Source organism: Orcinus orca, chromosome 16 (assembly GCF_937001465.1).
Source record: "Orcinus orca chromosome 16, mOrcOrc1.1, whole genome shotgun sequence".
NCBI lineage: Eukaryota > Metazoa > Chordata > Mammalia > Artiodactyla > Delphinidae > Orcinus > Orcinus orca.
In genome coordinates, this window is record NC_064574.1 from 56693652 (window position 1) to 56718772 (window position 25121).

At 46.6% G+C, this 25121-nt stretch overlaps 1 pseudogene; it reads right to left on the minus strand.

Moving 5' to 3' along the window:
• Positions 1-23665: 23665 nt before the first annotated feature.
• On the minus strand, positions 23666-24149 carry LOC117201539 (NADH dehydrogenase [ubiquinone] 1 alpha subcomplex subunit 1-like; annotated as a pseudogene).
• Between the last annotated feature and the right edge of the window lie 972 nt (positions 24150-25121).

Here is a 25121-nt window from a genome sequence, read left to right on the forward strand (position 1 = left end):
TCAGCCCCTCACCTGCGCCCTGGGACCTGCCCCGGCTCCTCCCTCAAACCCCATACCAGCCAAACCCCACCTCAATCAACACTCCCAGCCCTAGCGCAGCCCCTCACCCCCACTCCTCACTTTCCCCCGACCCTTCTCTCTCCCACCCCCTCCCGCGCTCTCCACGCACGAACCCCCAGCCGTTCCCCACTACGCCCTGCCTCTGCCTTTCCTCCCCAAGCCCGGCTCCTCTCCTCGCACCACCGACTCAACTTCCCACTTCCCTCCCGGTGCGCCAGGAGTCTTCCCTCTGCCGCCCTTCCCACCGCTCCCTCCTCTGCTCACAGCGCCCAGGTGACCTGCACTGTGAGAAGGGCTGGGTGGGGTGGGGGAGGGAGGGCGGCCTTCCCGCAAACTGGGGGAGCAAGAAGGACGGGCAACGGCTGTCGGGTTTGCAGGTAATCTTCAATAGCCTCTCGCTCCAGCTTCAACCACCCTTCCTCCAAAATCCACCTTCAGTTGATTTTTCTAGGCTGGCTACAGAGGAAAAAGACAGATCAGGTTTTTTTTTAATAAAAGCTCTTTAACAGATTACCAGCAAGGTCCTACTGTATAGCACAGGGAACTCTGCTAGATATTCTGTAATAACCTAAATGGGGAAAGAATTTGAAAAAGAATAGACACATGCATATGTATAATCGAATCACTTTGCTGTGCACCTGAAATTAACACAACATTGTAAATCAACTATTGCCCAATATAAAATTTTTTTTAAAAATTTTAAGTTCTTTAAAGCAATGGGCCACGTCTTCTGAGTCCATCATCTCTACCACCAAAGTCTTCATCACCATCACTGCCACCACCAGCACCACCACCAGCACCACCACTACCAGCACCACCATCACCACCACCGCCAGCACCACCAGCACCACCACCATCATCACCATCACCATTCTTTTCTTTTATCATCACCATCCTCTTCTTTATCATCACCATCACCCTTATCAATTCCACCACCTTTTTCACCACCATGAAACCTTTCATTATTTCAAGAAAGATTCTTGAGTGCCTACGATGTGGCAGACACTACAGTTTATATTAAAAATATAGCCATAAACAATCCAAACACAGCCCCTACCCTTAAGAAGTGTGTGGTGTAGGCTTCCCAGCTTTTTCAAAGCCAGGAATGCAGAGGAAAAAAATCATACTTGCCTGGCACACCGGGATAAATAGAAGAAGCTTCTAGAAGCTGGAGATGACCAGCCTCAGGGGCTGCAGCTACCAAAGGCCCCTGGAGGCTGCCCTTTATGGCTGAGAGACCAAAATCTTGGCGCTCCTGTGACACGTTCTTAAGGAAATATTGTGCCAACTCCCAAAATTTGATGACTTGGGGAGAGAATCCTTCAACAAAGCTTGCTTTGAACAGGGTACTCTGAGAGAAAGTAAAAGAGGGGAGGTCTCACTGGGATTCGGAATCCAGGAAGTGACATGGAGGATGAGACACAAAGAATATAAAGGCATTTCACGCCTAGGGGATGGCTTATACAGAGGGTTTGGTACATTTTAGAGAAACTCCAAGAGTAATCAGGCTGGAACATAGTGAGAGAGGAGTAAGTAGAGGGAAATGAGACTGGAGGAATAGGTTGGGGCCAGGCCATGCATGTCCTGGGGTCACAATAAAGAGTTTGGTTTCTAGTCTAGGCTTCTGACCAGTTTTGAGAAGAGTAGTGAAATGCGGTAATTTACATTTTAAAAATCTCACTCTCCGTATCGGCTTTAGTGTGGAACAGAGGCTGTAAGGAAACAGGAAAGGAAGTGAGGAAGCCAGTTAGGAGCAACATAGAAGTAGAAGCAGCAAGAGATGCTTGGATGCCTAGGCTACGGTGGTGGCAGCAGTGAGGAGGGAGGGAAGTAAATAGATTTTTTTTTTTTTAATTGAGAGGGGTAGAATTGATAGGACTTGGGGATAGACTAAGGCTGAGAACCATTCTTTTCCTTGTTGCTTTGTTCTCTCTTACCACCACCATCTTAATCTTCATCATTGGCATCCTCATCTCCATTAGCAGCAGCAGCAACACGCTGAACAGAGCCATCATCAGCGAGAACACATCCTCCCCTTGATGTTACACACATTCTACTGCATCACCCCTTCAACCACCATCTTGATTAAGATTGATTTCTCCCATTACCATCCCCACTGATGGTTTTGCCTTCAACTCCATCACCTTATTACTGTTATCTTCCATTGCATCATCATCAACCAGTCCTCCACTGTTCCATCTACATTAGGGAGCCTACATGAAGGTAAAATTCAATAAGGCTGGTCCCAGGACCCCTAATAATGTCTTTAAGGTTTAATCTCTTCTCTCTCCCTTTCTCTCCATCTCTCAAGTGTTTTTCCTCTCTTGGCTTCATTCTTATTCAGACTTTCATTTGTTGGACCCCAGGAGCTACCTTTCACTGCTTAGCAACCCCAACAAAAAGAACAAATCTCTTTCTCAGTGGTGCAAGTCACATTTCCAGAATCGAAGCCTATATCCCCATCTCTGAACCAATCTCTATGAGTGATAGGGATAGAAAGCTCTGATTGGCCAAGCCTGGATGGCCTGCCTGCTCCTGGAACCAAGGCAGGGTGAATTGGTCCCATCCTAACCATTTGAGTTTAAGCAGTGTCAAGGCTGCCAGATGTACCAAATAAAAGTACAGTGTGCCTGGTTAAGTTTGAATTTCAAATAAATAATACGATTTTAGTATAAATATGTTCCATGCAATATTGGGGATACACTTATACTTTTTAAATTGTTATTGTTGTTGTTTAATCTGAAGTTCAGTTTTAACTGAGAGTCCTGTCTTTTATGTGGCAAACATAGCTGGCTCCCCAAAGCAAAACCAAGGTGCTATGACCAGAAACAAGAGAAGGGGTGATGGCAGGGTGGATGGTGGCCCTCCACCCAGCACATGCATTTTCCTTCACTAAGTCCCACGTCTCTCGTCTGCATAAGGAGAACTTCTTCCTGGCCCCTTTGTAAAGACAACCTTGTAAGCTTTGATCATTCTACTTTTCCTGAGGATTTTGATATAATGTACCTGAATCGTGCTCGGTCACTCTAAAAAGCACAGAGAGTAATGTTTTTCAATGAATCTGGGGAGGGATGGAGCACATCAAATATCGGATGCTATCATTACTCAGCCAGTCAACTGAAGAGGCAGGATAAAACCTGAAGGCTCCTGAGGCGGAATGCAAAGGAAGCACAGCATTTAGGATTTAAGCCACACCAGGCGCCATGCTGGGTACCGGACTGGTGGAGAAAGGGCATTGAACAGGGATTCCAGAGGCTGGTTTTGAGTCTTAAATCAGCATCTTACAGGCTGTGTGAGCCCAGAGAAATTGCCTGTCTTCTCTGAGCCTCAGTTTTCTCGGCTGTAAAATGGGGGCACTCATACGTACCAATCTCAGAAGGGCACCATGAGGGTGTAATAATGGTGGGTATAAGTACTTTGTGACCTATGCAGAGTCATACCAACATAATTATTAGCATATGTGGAAACGCTTTGAGAAGAGGGGAGGAGTGCATTTCAAACATGCAAAGAAATATTTAAAAAAAGAGGAGGGCATCAGCACCTGCGCTGCCTCATACTGAGAAGCAGGAATTTGCTTTTCAGCACCACGGACAGCAATCTGCTGGCAGCCGGGAAGCAGAGGGAGCCAGAATTTGGGGCATCCATGGAGCCAAACGAATATTGACTGAGCACATCCTGGGGCCAGGCACGCTAGAGAATACAAAGATGTATGTGGTCTTGACGTCCAAATAACTTAATCTCTTCAAGTCATCAACATTCCTAGACTGATACAGCTGGGGCAAGTTTTCTTTTCCAACAATTGCTGAATATCTGCTGTGCGTTCACATATGCCATCTAATTTTCTCACTAGACTACCACCCTCAAAGAGAACAGTTACTGCAATGTCCTATGCATTGTTACATTCCAAGTGCCCAGCACGGCGCCTGGCATATGGCAGCTACTCAGTAGTTTTTGAATGGATGTGTGAAGGAATTCTTATAAAATCCTATTTTACTCTTTAAAAAAGAATAAAAAAAGAGGAAGGCAGAAGGAAGGGAGGATGTTGGGATACCGGGAAGAAAGGTTACTTTTCATTATGAAGCATTGAGTATCACGGGAAAGCCGACATTTTTTTAATCAGTGAGATCTGGATTTGTGCAACTCTGCAGCCCTGAGGCCCTGCTTGCCTCGCCAGCCTCACAAACCCAGGCTTCAAACACGTGAAGTTTGTTCCTGCCTCTGAGCATCCGCACATGCTCTTCCCTTTAACTGAAATACTCTTATCCCCACCTTTTTTTTCCTTTTTATTTCTTTCTTTTTTCGGGGGGGGGGTGCTCAACTTAAAAATTAGTTCTTTGGAAAGGGATTAGCCAACCCCCGATTTAGGTTGAAAGCTCTTAGGATACGATGATTTATGATGATTCAGGTGTGGTTAAGGTCCATTGTATCTCCTTAGGCTCTCAACTGCTCAGCGGCATGCCTACAACATTTACCACACACACCTGTGACTCTCCACATATGGACTTTTCTCCCCAAGTGAGAAGGCTGGAATTACTGGAGAGTGAAGGCCCCCAGGAACACCGAGCACTGATGAAGTTGGAGGATAAATAGCCCTAGCTACCTCACCCCTTTGGGGAGGGAAAGGCTCTGAAGCCTGTTCTACTCTGTCCCCCAGAGTTTCCAAGGGGGAGTGAACCCCAGCTGCCCACTGCAATGATGTCTTCAATTGATTTCCTTTCTTCTTCATCTTAATTCCCCACTCTTGTACCAGTGTGTCCTAGGATCACCCCCCAAATACAATTACTGGCTCTCAAATCCTTATATCAGAGTCTACTTCGAAAGAAACCCAACCTAAAACATATGCTATCTTAGCACTGAGACTCTCCCCATAGTAATGAATGATTATCGAGTGACGAAGTCATTTGCTACCTGTCCGTCTACTCCTTTGGACATTCAAGCAGGATGGTAGTTACTAGAGGATGGTTCATCCAACACCATTCTGATCCACCTCCCCCTTCTTATTTCTACGTACCTTCCAGCCAGTGGTGGCCACGTAACATAATTCTGACCAATGAAGTAGAAGCAAGAGTCTGTTGGGAAGGGCTCCCCCAATTTAAAAAAGGCCAGGCCCTGGGAGGAGAAGGCTTTTGGTCCACTTGTAATACAGACGTGATGTCTGGAGTTACAACAGCCATCTTACAACCATGAGTTTAACCCTCCTGGTGGGAGGCAAAAACAAAAAGAGTCTGAGTCTCTGATAGCATCATTGAACAGCTGCCCCATCCTTGAATTGCCTACCTCAGAAATTCTTGTTATAAGATAAAAATAAGCTCCTATCAGTTTAAGCCACCATCTTAGGGTTGTCTGTGTTTGCAACTGAATGCCTTATGAACTGCGGCAGACACAGAATATGTTGGTCCTACCCCATGCATATCATTGGCCTTTAGGTTAGTACATGATACACAGTAGATGTGTAATGAAGATTTGTTGATTCAATAAATGAAAGGCCTTCCCAAAAGTCTCTTCTTGCAAGCACAGAGCTTATTTTGTGTGGCAAACTTGTAAGGAACCAACTCAAGGCTTTAGACATATAGCCAGGATATCGGTTCAGTTATTAAGATCGCCACACTAGAGACAAATGGCCTCTGTTTATTAAATCTCATGAGGTCATGATGTTCTGCTGGCCAGTTGGACTCCATGGACTTGACCCCTGCATAACTGTTTAAGTGCAAAGCCTCCATCTGTCCATTAGAAACTTCTAGAAGGACTGGCTGCCACTCTTCATATCCTATATGATGTAATCAGCTTAGAATGAAAAGGGATCAGTAACTCACTGGTCTAATTTTCCCATTGCACACCTGGCCTGATGCCAAGATGAAGTCTGAGTTGCCCTTTTTTCATTTCAGGGAGTCTCTTCCCAAATTGGAATAAAAATCCCTCAGCCAGAGAGAAGCCGCTTCCAGGAGCAATATGGTAGGGAAAGAGCTAGGACCATGAGCCAGTGCTCCTGGATTCCAGCACCACTAGCCTGCTGAGAGATCTGAACTGATTGCTTCCCTTCTCTGAGCCTCGGTTTTCTCATCGGTAAAAAGGGCTCGTAGAAGTCCTCTTCTGGGAATCTATTCCTGCCACAGTTTACATGCTGCATAGTTGCAATGTGGCAGGCATCATAGATTTCTTTTTTTTTTTAATAGATTTCTTTTCTGAATCTTCACATCAATCCTATGAAAGAAATATGCTCTTCCCCCGACCCAGTCTTATAATGGGTACAATTGGTATACAAAAAAACTGCACCAAATTAATGTATACAATTCAGTGAGTTTAGACATATGTTCACACTTGTGTCACCATGACCACAGTCAAGGTAATAAACATGTTCTTCACCTCCAAAAATTTCCTTGTGTCCCTCTGTTGTTTTGTTGTCACTATTGTTTTGTTTTTATTTTTCAGTAAGAACACTTAGGCTGAGATCTACCCTCTTAACAAATGGTAATCTCATCCGGCAGCACACTGACAGGTACACCCCACAGGCGCACCCGGAAATAAGGCTTAATCTGGGCGCCTCGTGGCCAGTCAAGTCGATGCATAAAATTAACCATCACAGGGAATTCCCGTGCGGTCCAGTAGTTAGGACTCCACGCTCTCACTGCCAAGGGCCCAGGTTCAATCCCTGGTCGGGGAACTAAGATCCTGCATGCCCCGCGGCGTGGCCGAAAAGAAAGAAAAAAGAATTAACCATCACAGAGGGGATGAGGAATAACTGTAAATAGCCATGAGGTTGCTTTTGGGGGTGAAACAAATGTTCTAAAACTAGATTATGGTGATGGTTGCACAACTCTGTAGATATACTAAAAGCTATTTTGTATATATAAATATATATACACTATAGATAGATAGATATGCAAATATAGATATGCAAATTTATAGAACCCTAGGCCAGACTTGCCCAGGCCTGAACAAAAGGAACAGAAAGGGAAGAGTTCAGGAGCAATGAGAATGGTGATGCAATGATGGTGGAGGTGACAAGGACGATAGTAACCACAACGGCACCGCTTACTGAAAGTGGACGTCTGCTCTGTGTCAGACACTGTGGCATCCGTCATATCACTTCATGAACACGGCGATCCTGGGAGGTAGTTCTGGTTGAGAGGCTGGGGGTCTATGACCAGCACACAGCTCTGGAGGCAGGCTACCCAGGATCAAACCACACCTGCAGCCCTTCCTAGCCTGGGACCACGAGCAAGGTCCAAAGCCTCCCTAAGCCTCAGTTTCTCCATCTGTAGAGAAGACATAAGATGATCCTGACCTTGGGATTACAAGGACACGACCTGGAATCAAGCACGTGAAGCCCTGAGCAGAGTCCCCGGAAACCCCTAGAAAACAGCCAGTGTAAATGTTCGCTCTGGCTACTAGCGTGGGTCCCTGTTGTACAAAACATGACACAGTCATTCAGAGTTTGACCCAGCAAGGTCAGATATCTAATAAGGCACAGACGTGGCTTTCAGATCCAGGCCAGACTCCCAACTCTGGGCTGTTGCCACTACCTGGGTATGAATCTGAACAATTAGGCCTGACACCTTCACCTACCCCAGTGCTGCAGACAGCAGACAGCCTGCCCCAGCCCTCCCCCTGAAGGCATTTGCAGCTCCCAAGGAGACAGCATCTCTCCAGATTGTTAGTGCCAGAATTGCCACATCAGTGCCCAGCGTCAGCCTCCAGCCAGCTCCCTGCAGCCCTCCCAGGCTGGGGTAAGCAAAGGTCAGACTAGAAATTTGCTAATAGAGATTCTGGACATCACAAGGGGTAGGTCTGGAACCAGCCAGATCTCCGAGGTCATGTTCTCTTGAAATTGCCTGCTGCTGGGGCCATTGCCACTCCCTTCCCCACCAGGACCTGCAACCATGAGAGACAGATTTCGTCCTTCTCAATACAGTGGCTCAGCGGGGTCTGGGGGAGAGGCGGAGGCACTAGAACCATAGAGCTGGAAGAAATCACAGAATCAGCCCAATCATCTTACGGAGGAGGAAAGCGGGACGCAGAAAGGAAAGAGCACAGTTCTGCAAGCCCTCATGGAAGACAAGAAGAGGGGCATCTCTGTTCAGCTTCAAAAGCTCTCGTTTATTGAGCAGCTACTGTGTGCCAGGCACAAAGGATACAATAGGAATAAGACAAGGTCCCCTTCCTCCTCTGAGGACCTCACAGTGTCCCAGGAGACACAGAACAGGAAAGGAATACACTCAACACGACGTAGTACATGCCGTCACAGAAGGTCAAAACCATACTCTTTGAGGACAGCTACCATTTGTGAAGGTCTGACTTAAAAACCCTTCCCATAGCAGGATATTCAGACAGCCCCCCACTCCCTCCTCCAGCCAATCACTCTCCCCCATACCTGGTCACGTTCCTGAGATTTCATCTACACCGCAACCCTGCATGAGTTTCCTGTGGCTGCTATTCCAAATTATCACAAATTGAGTGGCTTAAGACAACACAAGTTCATTCTCTTTCAGTTCTGGGGATCAGAAGTCTGAAATTAGTTTCCTCGGGCTAAAGTCAAGGTGTGGGCAGGGCTGTGCTGAATCTACAGGCCGCCTGCATTCCTTGGCTTGTAGCCCTTCCCTCCATCTTCAAAGCCAGCTGCATAGCATCTTCCCTCCTCTCGGACCTCTGCTCCCTCTGCTTTTGCCCTTATACCTTCTCTCTCTGACCCTTTTGGCTCTCTCTTATAAGGACACTGTGATCCCCTTGAGCACACTCAGGCAATCCATGAAAATCTCCCCATCTTGAGATCCTTAATTTAATCACATCTGCAAAGTCCCCTTTGCCATGGAGAGTACTACAGTCATGGGTTTCAGAGATTAGGACCCGGACACCTTTTGGGGGGCCATGATTCTGCCCAGCACAAACCCCAAAAGGTAGGGACTCACTATCACCCCCACATTAGAGATCAGGAAACCAGGACTTAGAGAGGTGGAGTAACTTACCCAAAGTCACAAAAGGGAAAGAGATTTGAAGTGGGTTTACCTGATTGCGAAAGAGATTTGAAGTGGGATTTTGAAGTGGGTTCCTAAGAGCATGGTCTGGTCTCTACTCTGCTACAAAAGACGGAAGGTTGAGGTCTAGAGCCAGCGAAAGAAGACTTCCCGAAAGAGGCTTCCCAAGCCAAACTGCCTTTGCAACTGGGGCATAAATAGGGCATTTGGGGCATTCTGGGGTTGAACTGCAGGACACCTGGCTACACTTTCCACCCCGCTCCCCAGACCAACATCAACGCAAGCAACATGGGGGAAAGAAACCAGGTAGCTGATGTCTCCAAACAAGCCAGGCCACTTGCCCCTGTAGTTCCATATCATCGAGACAGAAATGGTAGCTTGGCTGGAAGCTTCAACAATTCAGTCGTTTACCTCCAGTCCCCAACTCATCTGAATCTCTGAAACCTCTACAAGCATCTTTCTCCCACCTGAAAAATGGGCATAATTGATGCCTATTAAAGTAAGCATATTCAGGGGAATTCCCTAGTGGTCCAGTGGTTAGGACTCCGTGCTTCCACTGCAGAGGGCACAGGTTCGATCCCTGGTCGGGGAGCTAAGAGCCCAGAAGCCGCGCAGCATGGCCAACAAATAAATAAATAAGTAAAGTAAGTAAGTAAGCACATTCACTACCCTCCCTACCTGCTTCCATTCATCTCCCTGGCCCTGGAATTTTGTTCAGAGACATCTTTCCAATGTTAAGAAGTCTCTCTTTTCTACAACAGCTGAGGGAAATAAGGCATCTAGACACAGGACAGACAAGCCTGGCCTTATCCAACCTCAGCCATTACTTCAAGTCTGAATAGAATCCCACAGAGAATGTACAATCAGAGACTCTTGGGATGGGATGGGCCAGGAAGAAGTGGAAATGTTCAGTATAAAAATACTATGTAACTTTTTTTTATTCTTGGGGAAAAGGAAAAAAAATAAAGTTGTTTATTATGCAGAGAAACCTCTGTTAACCTGTCACGTGCGTTTCTTTCTAATCTTTTTTCTATGAATAAAATCATGATAGTAGCATTTCTTTCTCTCTCAGGGTGCGGGGCCCTGCTCTGAGTGTTTTACTCGCATCGCCCCGGTCCTCATGGCAATTCTACAAGGTTATAGAATTACAATTCTACAAGGTTAGAATTGCTCCACATGGCATGCGGGATCTTAGTTCTCTGACCAGTGATCGAGCCCGTGCCCCCTGCACTGGGAGCACAGAGTCTTAACTACTGGACCACCAGGGAAGCCCCTGTGGCAGGTGCTTTGTATGTGTTACTTCACTTAAGTCTCCCAACAATGCTATTCTTATCATATTATACCCATTTTACACACCAGCAAATGAAGTCTCCAGGAGATGAAGTGACTCACCAGAAATGAATCAGACAATGCTCGTAAAATTCTTACTACCACGTCTTGCACAAGGCCAGTGCTCAATAAATCTTACGGTGTTTGTACTCATTCAGTTTCAAGTTTCAGAAACCTAACTCAAAACAGTCTAAGCTAAAAAGAGCTCACAGAACTGGGGAGTTCTGGGTGGCTGGCTCCAGGCATGGCTGTATCCCGGAGCTGGAAGGATATCTGTTGGCAGGACTCTGTCTTTACCAATCTATTAGCTCTGTTTGCTTCTGTTTTTCAGGCTCTATCCACATGACAGACCTATTTCTTCCCGGCCTAGCAAGCCTGGGAGAACACAAGCATCCTTCTCCCAATATCCACAGGCTAACCTGGAAGAATATGATTGGCCCAGTTTGGGTCACATACCCCTTGCTAGAATTACATCACCTGGAGGTTGGGGCTCTATGATTGGCCATCCTGGATCACATGACCAGCTTCCAGGGGCAGGAGTGTCATGATTGACAGCCCCACCCAGAACCTAGGTCAGTAGAGTGATTCAAGAAGGAGTGCTACGAGCAGAATGGGCGGGGCACCTTGATTGACAGCACCGCTAAGACTGCGCAATGCAGGGGATGGTTCCCCTAAGAAAAATTAGGGTACCATTGCCTGAAGAAGGAGAAGGGGTGCTGGGGAGCCTCAAACCCCAGGTGTCCACCGTAGAGTCCCTTCTGATTCCTGGTGTGCCAGCCGTACCAGGCTGCTGGTGGTTTTGCAAGGACAACGCTCTCCCTCCGAGTCTTTGCACCCAGAACGCCCTCCCTTGTGACTTGGCCGTTGATTAGGTCCTACACATCTTTCAGGCTCTCCATCTTTTGGAGTCTTCCCCATCCCCTTGCCAGGCTGAATCAAGGGAACTTTGTGTTCCCGCAGGGGGGCCTGGGCTTACTTCTATCAGCTCCTAGAGGTGGTGGCGCTGTGGTCTCCTTCTCGCCTCTCCAGCCCCTATCCATCTTCTGACCCTGGTGCCAGCTCAATAAATAGCGATTTTTGGTCTGACTTTGGATATTCTTCCTGTTCTGTGGGGGAATTTTAGCTGCAGGAGTAAAGGGCAGCTTTTGTGCAAAAAAACAAAAATTTCTATTTCTTCTCTCCCAGTTGGGGAAATGCGTTGCTGTCAGAGCAGTGCCGAGCTCTGCGGAGAAGGAGAGAGCAAGATAGCTTAGGGGTGTGGTTCATGGAAGGTGTGCTGGCAGGAAGGCAAACAAGAGGTGCTTCATGTTCTCTGGGATAAAGCTGGAATGCTGGGGCAGGGGCACACAAGGGCTGAGGGACCTGGAATGGGATACAGGAAGCAACAGCCATCCCCAGGGGAGGCAGTGCCATGTGCGCACAAAGGCCTGGGCTTGGAGTCTTGGATTCAAGTCCTCTTTTGTTAATGAGCTATGTGAATTTGGGCAAGTTATCAATGTCTCAGAGCCTCAGTTTCTTTCATCTATAAAATGGAGATAATAGTGCCCACCTGACAGACTTGTTTTAGGGTTTAAAGGGAACAGCCCAGCTTGGTCCCTGGTTTATAGTATTTGCTCAATAAACACACATGCTTCTCTTTAGTTCCTGAACAGTTCTCATAGAACCACGGTCCCAGGCCAAATACAGCCTGGCTTTTGTGAGTAAAGTTTATTAGCAAACAGCCAGGCCAACTCATTTACAGTTGTTTATGGCCTCTTTCATGCTACAACGGTAGAGCTGAATAGTTGTGTCAGAGATAATATGGCCAGGAATGCCTTCTTAACTATTTACTATTCTGGCACCATACAGGGTTAGTTGGTAACCCTTTGTGTATATATAAGATATATATCTTATATACAGAGTCTCATTCTTTCTAGACTGTCACTGTGTCACCGTAGACTAGGGGACCCAAACTCAAATGATTCCAGGGGTCTCACCAGTCATGCCAACATGCAGTTTGCTAATGTAAACATTTTTGTGGATGAATAAGCTATCTTCCATTTTTCTTGAAACACAAGTTCTTCTACGTCTTCGTTGTGTGTTTGTTTTCCATGTTTGATTGAGACAGGGCACTGAGAAATTTATTCATTCAATAAATGTTTATCAAGCGCGTGATATGTGCCAGGCAGTCTTCTGTAAGCTGAGAATAAAGCAGTGAACAAAAGAGACACCCACCCGGTCCTGCCCTCACAGAACTTCTGTTCTAGTGGGAGGGAGAGAAAATGTGTCAATTAACTTGCAATATTGGGGGGTGATAATTGCCCTTATGAGAGGCAAGGCATGGCAGCAGGATGGAGAGAGAGGTGGGGGCCATACTAAATCGGGTGGCCAGGAAAAGCCATGCAGAATGGGAGGCTGACTGGATTATCTCTCTCCTTGAGCACAGACAAAAGTTTTTGTATTCAAAGAATCAACACTGGGAAAGAGGAATGAGAAAGCTCCCTTGGGGCTGGATAGAAAATGGGAGCATCCAGAGACCTGGTCTTTGTTCCCTCCCAGAGTTTGGAGTTCACACTCAAGAGGGGGGAGACATAATAATAATGTTACCAAACGCAAGTAGTTCGTGTTCCTGATGCACAGTGAGGCCAAACAAACCCAAACGCAGGAGTTTGGAGCAGAGAAAGGTTTATCGCAGGGACACGCAAGGAAACGGGTGGCTCGTGCCCCCAAACCTGCAAACTCCCCCAAGGGTTTCAGCAAAGCATTTTTAAAGGCAAGGTAAGGGAGGGGCGTGGTTAGTTGTTGCAAATTTCTTGGTGCCGGAATCCTTTGTTCTTGCAGCTGTCCGCGTAGGTCAGGTCACGAGGTTCCTGTAAACCTCCAATAAGACAAATGTTATTCTCTGTTCTGCAATTTTTTTATCTCCATGTGAATGGAAAAGAGCCTTGAGAATGGGCTATCCTGTCTATTTCAGCCTATAGGCAACATTCTTAACTGGAAGCAAAAGCAATAGAATACAAAGGTTCAAGTAAAAGAAACAGACCCAATATGGAGTCAGTTTGTTCTTCCCTATTACAATAATGGCAATAATAATAATAATAATAATGTCAGCTAACCCTTACTTAGCCCTTTCTGCAGGCCTGGCACTGTTCTAGTTGCTTTATCTAATCCAGTGAACCCAAGTGATGCAAAGGAGTGGGGTATGGAATCCTGGAGCCCACAATGGGGGTGTTCCCACAGCTGAAGTGTCTTTTATATGCCTTGCCTAGACCTGTCTTGAAAGTAAGAGGGTCTCGTATGGCAACACTATCTACTATGATAATCACTGTCCCAAATGACTATTTTTTTCTTTTGTTAAAAATAATCTGCACTTAAAAAAATAATAATTATTATTTATTTATTTGGTTGTGCCGGGTCTTAGTTGCAGCAGGTGGGCTCCTTAGTTGCGGCTCCAGGGCTCCTTAGTTGCACCCTGTGGGCTCCTTAGTTGCGGCATGCACGTGGGAGTTAGTTCCCTGCTCAGGGATGGAACCCGGGCCCCCTGCATTGGGAGCACGGAGTCCTATCCACTGCGCCACCAGGGAAGTCCCCCAAATGACTATTGAGCACTTGAAATGTGGCCAGTGTAACTGAGGAGCTGCATTTAAAATGCTTAAAATTAAATCGCCACATGGTGAGTAGCGGCTATCATTTTGGATGGCATAGCTCTAATCCACATAATCTATAAAATTATAAACCTACTGTCTCCTTCACATTTCTTCTGCCAAAATCCAGATGTCCAGTTACCTACTTAATATTTTTCTTTAAATAGAATCACCTTGTTAAAATCATCTTTAAAAGAGCTCTGGGTGCTACTGCTGCAGTGGAAAACTGCCATTTCTTACCAGGCAGAAAAGGTGGCTGTGAAAGTGAATATCGTGGGAAACGAGGCAAGCCTACTGGATTCTCGCCTGGAACTGCCCAAGTCTAAGCCTGAAGCTTGCTGTCTTGGTAAAAAGGGAAATGGACAAGCGTCAGCTATAAGGGCATTTGTTCCAGCAACAAATTGAGACTTCCTTCTGGGAGCGATCAGAGGGCTGAAGGAGCATTGGAGAGGAAATGGCTGTCTCTCTGTGTGATCAGATGTTACTCAATCCTTGACATGCAACATCTGAAAACACTCTCCAATCCCACCCACCCCTGGAGGATGCATCCCACCCACCTCCAGAAGATGCAGCCCCCCCCCCTTGGGAAACCGGTCCATGTGCAAGCTCATGAAGGGCAGCTGGGGCTGTTTCGCTCTGCATTTGCTCCCCAGGGCATGGTACACTTGCTGGCACATAGTAAGTGCTCAATAAGCGCATGTTAAAGCCTTTCCACCCTGCCTTACCCTGGCTCTTTCACCTCCCTTGCCCCACCGGTCACCTTTGCAGTCGTCGAAGGTGGGCGTGGGTTGGAAAGATGAAGCAGCTGTGCAGATCGGCAGAGACCAACGTCTTCTCCTGTCCAGATCTCCACCAAGGGACACTCATCACAGGCCCAGCAGCCCTTCTGCCAGGAAGGGTCTTGGTGAGCAGATAGTGGGGTGACTTTGAGTTAGTGCAGAATTGGGGATGGGCCCAATCGGCATCTTCCTTACCTACGATAATGTGTTAGGACATGATGTCCAGGGGCGAACAGGGAGATGCCCGCCCCCAACCCACCTAACGAGGCAGGAGGGATCATCATTGGTGATGCCTATGAAAATATTCCTGATCTGAAAAGTGGGGCTTTCCGGGGGACATGGCTGCCCTTCTAGTGGGCTCTGAGCACCTTGCTCCTCTTCGCTGCGGGAATTGGAGGGTTAGCAACATCGGGCAAGTTACATCACCATTCTGTGTGCCTCAGTTTATCTGTAAAGTGGGAGTAATGATAGCACATTCCTTCATAGGCTGTTGCGAGGATGGAATTCACATGGGTAAAGTATTTATAACAGGGCCTGACACACAGCAAGCACTCAACAAACATTTGCCGATTTATGATTGTTTTTGTTGCCAGGGTGGGGCGGGCCACGGAGAAGCCCCTCAGCCTTCTAGAGACCGTGTCCTGGGCTCACTGTGTTGCTGACAAAGCTCCAGACCTGGAGCCCTTGTGAGCAGGGACCAGGGCACCGCAGCCCCGCTGGCTCTGACCTTTGCGTCCAGCCAGCTTTCCTTCACCGACACTCTTTACGAGCTGCTTTTTAGCCACACACTGTTGGGCAGAGGGGTTGTTTTCCAGGTCAGCTGACAGTGTGAAGTGTGAAAAGGTTAGAGTGTGGACGTGGGAGATGAGGTGTGTGTAATGGAAACGACGTGAGCTCCAGAGCGGGGCGGTGGTGTTCTGACCGCCATCTTCCCCCAATATGCATTCTGGAGTCATAATTCCCAAAGGGTAGACCAATCAGATGCTCTTCTTTCCAGAATATGCCTCGTGAATAGAGACCGTGATGAAGGAAAGTGCTTGGGGCGTAGGGTTACCCCATTTCTAAGGTAACGCCTTGAAGAAGGACGCTTTGCTTTTGTCCTAAATTTCCTGAGCTCTCTGGATCCTGTCCCTCTCAAGGTCTGGCTTTCCCAGCTTTTCCATCCTTTTGGTGTGAGAGTCCCCCTGTACACTGTCATATTTTTTAGTATATTTTAGCCATTGCTGGTTTCAGGGGCTTCCAACCAAGCCATCGGAACAGGCACAGGGCTGTGCAAGGTCAAAAGGTCTAGGAAAGCGTGCAGAATGGATCAGACATTAGACGAGTGAGTCCGTCATCAGAAGATCATCTTGGATTACCTGTTAGGGGCCTAAATCCAAGGGTCCTCATAAGAAGAGAAGACACAGACACAGAAGAGAAGAGCATGCAAAGATGGAGGCAGGGATTGGAGCAATGCGTCTACAAGGCAAGGAACGTCCAGGGTTGCCAACTGGAAGCGAAGCCTGTAACAGATCTTTCCCAAGAGCCTTCAGAGGGAGCCTGGCCCTGCCAACACCTTGATATTGGACTTCTAGGCTCTGGAACTGTGAGACTATACAATTCTGTTGTTCTAAGCCACCCAGTTTGTGCTGGTTTCTTACAACCGCCCAAGGAAACTCCTACACTTGTCTCAAGGAAGGGGAAAGGCTGGAGTATAACTTATGCTCCACAGCTCTCCGTGGGATCAGGCTGAAGCTGGAATTCCACCTGAGCCCTCTCTCATGCTGGCCTTCTCGCCCTCCCTGTCCTACTTTCCTCACTCCCTTTCCAGTTTCTCCTGGAAACCCTTGAAAATTCACTTGCATGTGAATTCCCATCTCTGGGTCTGCTTCTGGGAGAACCTGACCTGAGACAGGGGGTAGGGGGCAGAGCTAAGATTGGCATCGAGGCTGCCTGACTCCAGAAAGCTGGAAGCACATTTTAGAAGAGTCACTTTACTTTTCTGAACCACTTTTCAGAGTCAGACCCACCTGGGCCAGTCCCCTAGGAACTGAGTTACTGCAGGCAAGTGACTTCACATCTCTGAGCCTCAGTTTGCTGATCTGCAAAATGGGGCCAGTCTTGGTTTCTCCCTCTTAAGGCAGCCTGGAGAATTGGAGATGACGTGTGTGAGCGTGCTGCAGGCCCCCGACCCATGGGTGCTGTGTTCTGCACTGCTGGGTATGTCCAGACAGGTGTGAGTTCTCAGGCAAGGCAGCCTCATCCTGACTCAGTGCTCTTGAAGGAGAGCCGGGCCGATGTGGACCTTCCGTGAGCCCTCTGCCGCTCTGGATTGATTAGAGTTGGTTCGCCAGATGTTCCCAAGATAAAAGGAGCTGATGATGAGCCACATGATCAAGGTGCCTTTGTGAGAGCTGAAGCCTCACGGAGTATCGTCAGCTAAAAACGAGAAATTCTGAGTTGGAGAGAGAAAAAAAAAAAAAGATCACAAAGGCTGGGAGCAGAATGAAAGGGGCCATCTGCATTCTGACTCTCCAACAAGAGCCCCCATTCCTGTTCGGGGGGGGGGTGCCTATAGGATGGGGGCGCATTGCAGGGGAGAAGGCATTGGACCAGCCTATGCTGGTTCACCCAGAAAGAAGCCAACGCTCAGAGAGGACACCTGAAGTCTCACAGGTGGGGGCCAGTCCCAGGTCTACTACAGTCCAGAGCCCAGACTCTCAACCCATGTCTCCCTTAAGCTGCCCAGGGTCCCTCCTGGGCCCAATTCGGTGCTTTTCTCGCTCCCCCAGCCTATTCCCCATCTACCAAGTCCAGCATTTCAAACCACAATGTGTTCTAGGAAGTTCTTACTCAATACAGCCATGACCCCCAGAGGACTCTCAGGAACAAACAAGAAAGCATCTCTACGAGAGGAACCATGGGCATTCGTCAAGTCACCGCTTTCCTGAGTGTCGAGACCACGATTGCCCGCCTGGATGGTGGATTTCAAGGCACTCGGAGAAACAGGTAACTACAGCTCAGCTGGAGAGCTTCCTGGGGCTACAGATTGGGGGCGAGGCAGTTTGCAGGGGATATATTGGATATAAATCTCTGTACTTAACACTTAATGTTGCTATGAACCTAAAACTGCTCTAAAAAATAAAGTTTATTAACTTTTTCATGTTTTAAGAAAAGAAGGACGGAACAGGAGGGAAAGAAAAGAAAAGGGAAGGAAAGGATGTTGGGCACATGACTTAACCTGTCTGACCTCATCTATAAAATGGGAACAATACTTCACTCATAGCGTTGTTGTGGGAACTAAAAGCGATAAAACATATGAGATGCCTGGCACAGCCTCCATTCGTCCAGGAATTATTAAACAGGACATGGCTTCGCATTCCAGAGTTACTGTCCCTTACTCAGCTAGCAAAGATCAATCCCTGCCCAAGCTTGAAGAAAAGAGACATTTTAAATAAAATTAAATAGAAATCAGAGGGGAGACCCAAAGAAGCTGTTGGGCAGAGACAGTTGAAAAGCAGCTTAAAAATAATTTTAAAAATCAATCAATCAATCAAAGTAGCTAATCCTTCCCTGGGGAGACGGTGCATTCGCCTCCCCTGTGCCTCCCTCCACACTGGTCCTGCTATTCAGAGGATGTACCCCGATATCTGGATCCTGGTGATTCCACTGCCACCCTACAATAAGTGCTCAGATGCAGCAATTGAACACCTTGCTAGGAGACAGCCATAATCAGAAGAGGGAGGGAGCCTCACCAGGAAGAGAAGATGCCATTCAAAGACTTCCACCAGCATCTTGGGTCCTGGGGTAATCTGGGAAGAAGGAAAACAGAGCAGGCTTGGGACACTTGGAAATATTCATTATTCTCCCAAAGCTGGACACAGGAAAGAACAGGGTGACTTCTTAAGCTCATCTCAAAAGAGAACATTTTGATCCTGGTCTAAGTGTTTCACCAAAACCTCTCTGCCCACCATGCACAGCGAGTGGGTGGGGTGTCAAGGGCCAGTTTCTCTGAAGTTACACCTTCCCCATGACATCTGGGGCAGTAGCGCCTCCAGAGGCGCTCCGAAGGTCTCCAGCCTCTCGTTCTTTCTGCAGAGTCCCCGATCACAGGTGCTCAGGAAAACGGTGAACCAGGCAGGCAAGGCCCCGCTGTCATGCATCTTACATGCTAGTGCAAGAGACAGATGATAAACACGGAGAAATTAAATAACAGGTCGTTCTGGAGAGCGACAGGCCTAGGAAGAAAATAAAACAGGTGTGTGATAGAGATCCTTGCGCAGATGGTAGGGGGCAACACAGGATGGGACGGTGGGGAGAAGGCCTATCTGAGCAGGGAGCATTTAGACTGTGAACTTCAGAAGGAGCTGATCGTGGAGGTGGAAACCGGGCTGGGCACTGGTCTTCGGAGCCCAGGAGACACCAAAGCCTTGAGGCACCAACCAGCTGAGACCACCTGTTAGCTTCCTAACTGGGTACCACAAACTAGGGGGCTTCAACAACAGCAATTTCTTCTCTCACAGTTCTGGACAGCAGAGGTCTAAGATCAAGATGTCAGAAGGGTTGATTCCTGCAAGAGACTCTGAGGGACGCTCTGTCCTCTGCCTCTCTCCCGGCTCCTGGTGTGGCCAGCAATCTTTGGTGTCCCCTGGCTTGTAGACTGGTCACTCCAATCTCTGCCTCTGTCTTCAATCACCTTCTTCTCTTTGCATCCTCTCCTCTTTTTATTTATTTTTTTAATATTTATTTAATTTGTTTATTTATTTATTTTAGTTGCATCGGGTCTTAGTTGCAGGCTCATGGGATCTTCGTTGAGGCACGTGGGATCTTTTCATTGTGGTGTGCAGGCTTTTGTTGTGGCACTCAGGCTTCTCTCTAGTTGTGGCGTGCGGGTTTTCTCTCTCTAGTTGTGGCACGCAGGCTCCAGAGTGCGTAGGCTCTGTAGTTTTGTGGCACGCGGGCTCTCTAGTTGAGGCGCGTGAGCTCAGTTGTTGTGGCACACGGGCTTAGTTGCCCCGCGGCATGTGGGAATCTTAGTTCCCCGACCAGGGATCAAACCTGTGCCCCCTGCATTGGAAGGCGGATTCTTTACCACTGGACCACCAGGGAAGTCCTCTTTTTATAAGGACACTTGTCATTGGATTCAGGGTCCACCCTAAATCCAAGATGATTACGTCTACAGAGACTGTATTTCCAAAGAAGGTCACATTCGGAGGTTTCAGGTGGATATGAATTTTTGGAGGATGCTTTTCAGATCACTACAGATCCTTAATTGTGTGATTTTAACACAATTAAAAGGGTATCTGCAGTCCTGTGAGGGCCACAGCAGGCTGTGGGAGATATGAGAATTGGCTGGGTTATCCTTACACAATTCATAAGAACAGCAGCCGAGATACTTCACCGCATCCCTTTTTTCCATGCATCCAGGCCCAACATCTAATAGGCAGCAGCAGAGGCTTCCTCTAGGGTTACTCTGCTCACCCACGGCCAACCAGAAAAGCCAAGAAATTAGCAGCCCCAACCAATGACTGCGGGATTTGGTGTATAAATGCCCCAGCACCCTCACCCTTTGGGTGAGACAACTCAGAGGCATGTGTTTTACACTGGTTCCAAGAGTTCCCCAATAAGACTAAACTCCAGGAAACTGGAAGCTTCATACTCAGCTGGGGCTGGAATATAAAATTATGCAGCCACTTTGGAAAACAGTTTGACTGTTCTTTAAAAGATTAAACATAGTCACAAAAAGACCCAGCAATTCCATTCCTAGGTAGGTAGCCAAGAGACATGAAAATGTATGTCCACACAAAAACTTTACATGAATGTTCACAGCACCATTATTTATAACAGCCAAAAAGTAGAAACAACCCAAATGTCCATCCCCTAATGAATGAATAAATAAATGTGGTCTCTCCCTACCATGGAATGTTATTTTGCCATTAAAAAGGAATAAAGTACTTATAATAACTACAAATGGAGTATAACCTTTAAAAATTGTGAATCACTATACCATACACTTATAACTTATATAAAATTGTACATCAACTATACTTCAATTAAAAAAGTATTCTCAGCCAAAGACATATGTTTAATCATATTGGAGTTTACCAACTCATGTTTTAAAAAATCACACTGGCAACTTAGAATAAATTAATTTGACAATTGATAAGACATCTCAAAAAAAAAAAAAGGAATGAAGTACTAATACATGCTACAACACGGGTAAACCTTGAAAACATGCTCAGTGAAAGAAGCCAAGCACCAAAGAGTGCATTTTGTAGGATTCCATTTATATGAAATACCCCACAGAGGCAAATCCACAGACAGAAAGTGGTTTGGCATTTGCCATGGGAGAGGGCAATGGAGAGTGAAACAAAACAGGACACTATGGTCCTTCCCCCAACCCCATATCCTCCTGCCTTTTGTCTGTGGAAAAACCTTAGCCAAAGAACAAGTTTAATCAGAGAAGTGAGAGAATGTAGAAGCAAAGAAAAACAGTCCAACAGGATGAAACGATAATAGTTTAGTCAGTAAGCAAAGTCAAGGACATTTAGTTCCCTCTCAAGGGCTACAGATAATATTCTGAGCCATATCCTGTGAGCTGTCTTATAGATACTGAAACCCTCACCAGGTGGAAGAAGTTAACTACATGATGACCAGGCTGTAGCCATGACATAAGCTGCCACAATTCGGAGAATTGGCCTCAAGGAAATGGGAACAAACCGACCCGGGGAACTGAAGGTTAACTGTATCTAAAACCATCAATATGGTGCTGGTCAAACAACCAATGACCAATTTCAAGATGACTGTCAGAGCTGACTGTGCTGTTTCTGCATGTAGCCCCCTCCCTCTGCCTATAAAAGCTCTTGCCCCCTGGTTGTCAGTGGGGGGGAGTTGGCCTTTGGACAGGACTCTGCACCTCCCCCAAGTTGCCGGCCTCCAAAATAAAGCAAACTTTACTTCCCACCAACTTTGCCTCTTTATTGGCTTTTGAGTGGCGAACAGAGGGACCCCACTTTCAGTTACAGGAGGATGCTGATGGGCACAGTGTTTGTTTTGGGGGTGATGAACATATTCTGGAATTAGACAGTGCTGATGGCTGTACAATGTTGTGAATATACGAAATCCACCAATTTGTACACTTTAAAACAGTGAATTTGACAGTATGTAGATTGTATCTTAGTTCATTCAGGCTGCTATAACCGCATGCTCCAGCCTGGGCAGCTTATAAACAACAGAAATTTATTTCTCACAGTTCTGGAGGCTGCAAGTCTGAGATCAGGGTGGCAGTGCGGTCAGGTCAGTGTGGCCTGTGTGACTGTCTTGTACCTCAACTGTCTTTTTCCCAAACATCCATTGATGATTCTTATCTGGATCAGTCAGCATTAAGGTGATTTTAAAGAGTGATTTTCTATTTCTACTCATCCTTCCTTCTATAGTTTCCCACTGCAGTTTTCCATCCACCACCCTTTTAAAAAGTCTTTTAGTTTCATTATGAACTCATGGAGTTTTTCACTGAAATAAAATTCACCATTCTAAAGTGAACAATTCAGTGGCATTTAGTACATGTACAGTGTTGTACCACCACGCCCTCTATCTAGTTTCAAGCCATTTTCATCACTCCCAAAGGAGACCCCGCACCCATTAAGCAGTCGCTCCCCATTTTTCCCTCTCCCCAGGCCCTGGCAACCACCAGTCTGCTTATGGTCTCTATGGATTTGCTTTTCTGATGTTTCATTATACGTGGAATCATGCAGTACGTGTGTGGTCTTTTGTGTCTGGCACATTTCACTGAGTATCCTATTTTCAATGTCCATCCACGTTGTAACATGTATCAGTACTTCCTTCCATTTTAAAGCTGGCTAATTTCCCCCTGTATGGATAGACCACATTTTATGTATCCATTTTCCAGTTGACGGACATTTAGGTTGTTTCTTTTTGCCACTATGAATAGTGATTTATGAACATTCGTGTACAAGCACTGGCCTGAATGTTTGTGTCACCCCAAGAGGGCCTTCACCACAACCTGACCACGCTGGTACCCTGAACTCAGACTTCCAGCCTCCAGAATTGTAAGCATTTCTGTTGTTTATAAACCACCTACTCTATGGTATGCTGTTATAGCAGTTTCAATGGACTAAGACACATTTGTTTTGAGTACCTGTTTACATAGATTGCTTTTATTCAATGTGTCATGTTTTATTCTTGCCAATGAATATTCATTTAAAGGCTCATATTGTCCCACATTTGACCAGTGTAAGCCCCTGTGCACTTTCATTTTTAAATAAATTTCTAACCATAGAAGTGATATATGTTGCAGCCCTTTAAAAATTAAAACAAAGTCCTCTCAAACCTACCTTCATCCCAGCCCCTATCCTGAGAAGGCAACTTTCCAGATTTTTTCTGTGTATTTATATAATATGCACATATCCTGAGAAAACATATAATTTTTGAGTGTTTTCTGTTACTTAACTAATATTATACAGTATGTATGGCATCGTAACTGGCTTTTAAATTTTTTTTATTTTAATTTTACTGGAGTACAGTTGATTTACAATGTTGTGTTCGTTTCAGGTGTATAGCCAAGTGATTCAGTTATACATATATATTCATTCTTTTTTAGATTCTTTTCTCATATAGGTTATCACAGAATATTGAGTAGAGTTCCCTGTGCTATACAGTAGGTCCTTGTTGGTTATCTGTCCTACATATAGCTGTGTGTGTGTGTTCATCCCAAGCTCCTGATTTATGTAACTGGCTTTTAAAATTATTTATTTATTTTTTAAATTTTACTTTTTTGTTTTATTTTTATTACAGAGTACAAAATACACTGCATGCTACACAATACACTGCACAACCTTCTAGCAGCGGTAGATGAGCATAACTGAGTTATTTTTCATCAATCAGGAAAATGCTTTTTTTTTTTTTTTTTTTTGCTGTACGCGGGCTTCTCACTGCTGTGGCCTCTCCCGTTGCGGAACACAGGCTCCTGTCGCTCAGGCTCAGCGGCCATGGCTCACGGGCCCAGCCGCTTGGCGGCATGCGGGATCCTCCCAGACCGGGGCACGAACTCGGGTCCCCTGCATCGGCAGGCGGCCTCCCAACCACTGCGCCACCAGGGAAGCTCCAGGAAAATGCTTTCTTAATCAATGTTCTCCAAACCCTTTGGCACATAGTAACGATCAACTCCAGAGATGCGCCTATCTCTTTCCACCAAGTTCCACAGATACGAATAATGGGCAACCCTTTTTTCCTTGCCCCCCGTTAGTGAACCTGTGGATGCGTGCAGTGGCCATTCCCGGGATGAACAAGCACGCGGCCATGACGGCAACCCCGGGGAGAATCTCGAACCACATCGTGACACCATCACCAAGGCCAAACACTTCCTTCCAGGCCCCTTAAAGGTGACCTGGCTTAACTGGCTTTTTTTTGTGTGTGTGTGGTACGCGGGCCTCTCACTGTTGTGGCCTCTCCCGTTGCGGAGCACAGGCTCCGGACGCGCAGGCTCAGCGGCCATGGCTCACGGGCCCAGCCGCTCCGCGGCATGTGGGATCTTCCCAGACCGGGGCACAAACCCGCGTCCCCTGCATCGGCAGGCGGACTCTCAACCACTGCGCCACCAGGGAAGCCCTAACTGGCTTTTTAAAAATCTAACAATATATGACTTGGTAAAATTAGTGAAATTGGTGCGTTCTTTAAGATGAAGAGATACGGTCAGATCAGCTCAAGAAGCACAGGAAAGTCGTGCCTGGAACTTTCCACATTCTATTTCACTCATTCTCACAACAACGCTTCAAAGTAGGTATTATTATCAGTACTCGAGAAATTAGAAAATTAAGTTCAAAGAAGTAAAGTAACTTGCCCGAGTACCTAGCATGTGAAAAGCTCTCCACAATCACGCATCAAATGAGCGACTATGATTACTGAGTGGCCGAGCTGGGATTTGAACCCAGCTCCATCACACGCGACGGTCAGCTTGGTTTTTCTCTACGCAGTACCAGGAACCAGAGAGGCAATCACTGTGCATTTGTAGCAGCTGCTGTTAGAGGATGGTGAGATGCGGGGGTGGGGAGGTGTAGAATTATAATCACCTGCTCTCAGCAGATCCAGGGGAAGAGCTTTCTCTCCAGGAGGACAAAATCTTCCAGGGCCGATTGGGAAAACGCATCAAGCATTTAGTAAACGCATGACCTTTGGAAACGGGGTTGCTCTGAATACCCGGGCTAATAATGATCACCTGATAGCAATTTCCTGCAAGCTGGTTTCTTATCACACATCTGGCAGGCCATCCGCTTTCCTCTGTTGCATACATGATTTTTCATTAGCCCAGGCAGTGGGGGTGATGTACACTCCGGCATATGGGAGTTAGCCAGTAACCCTTG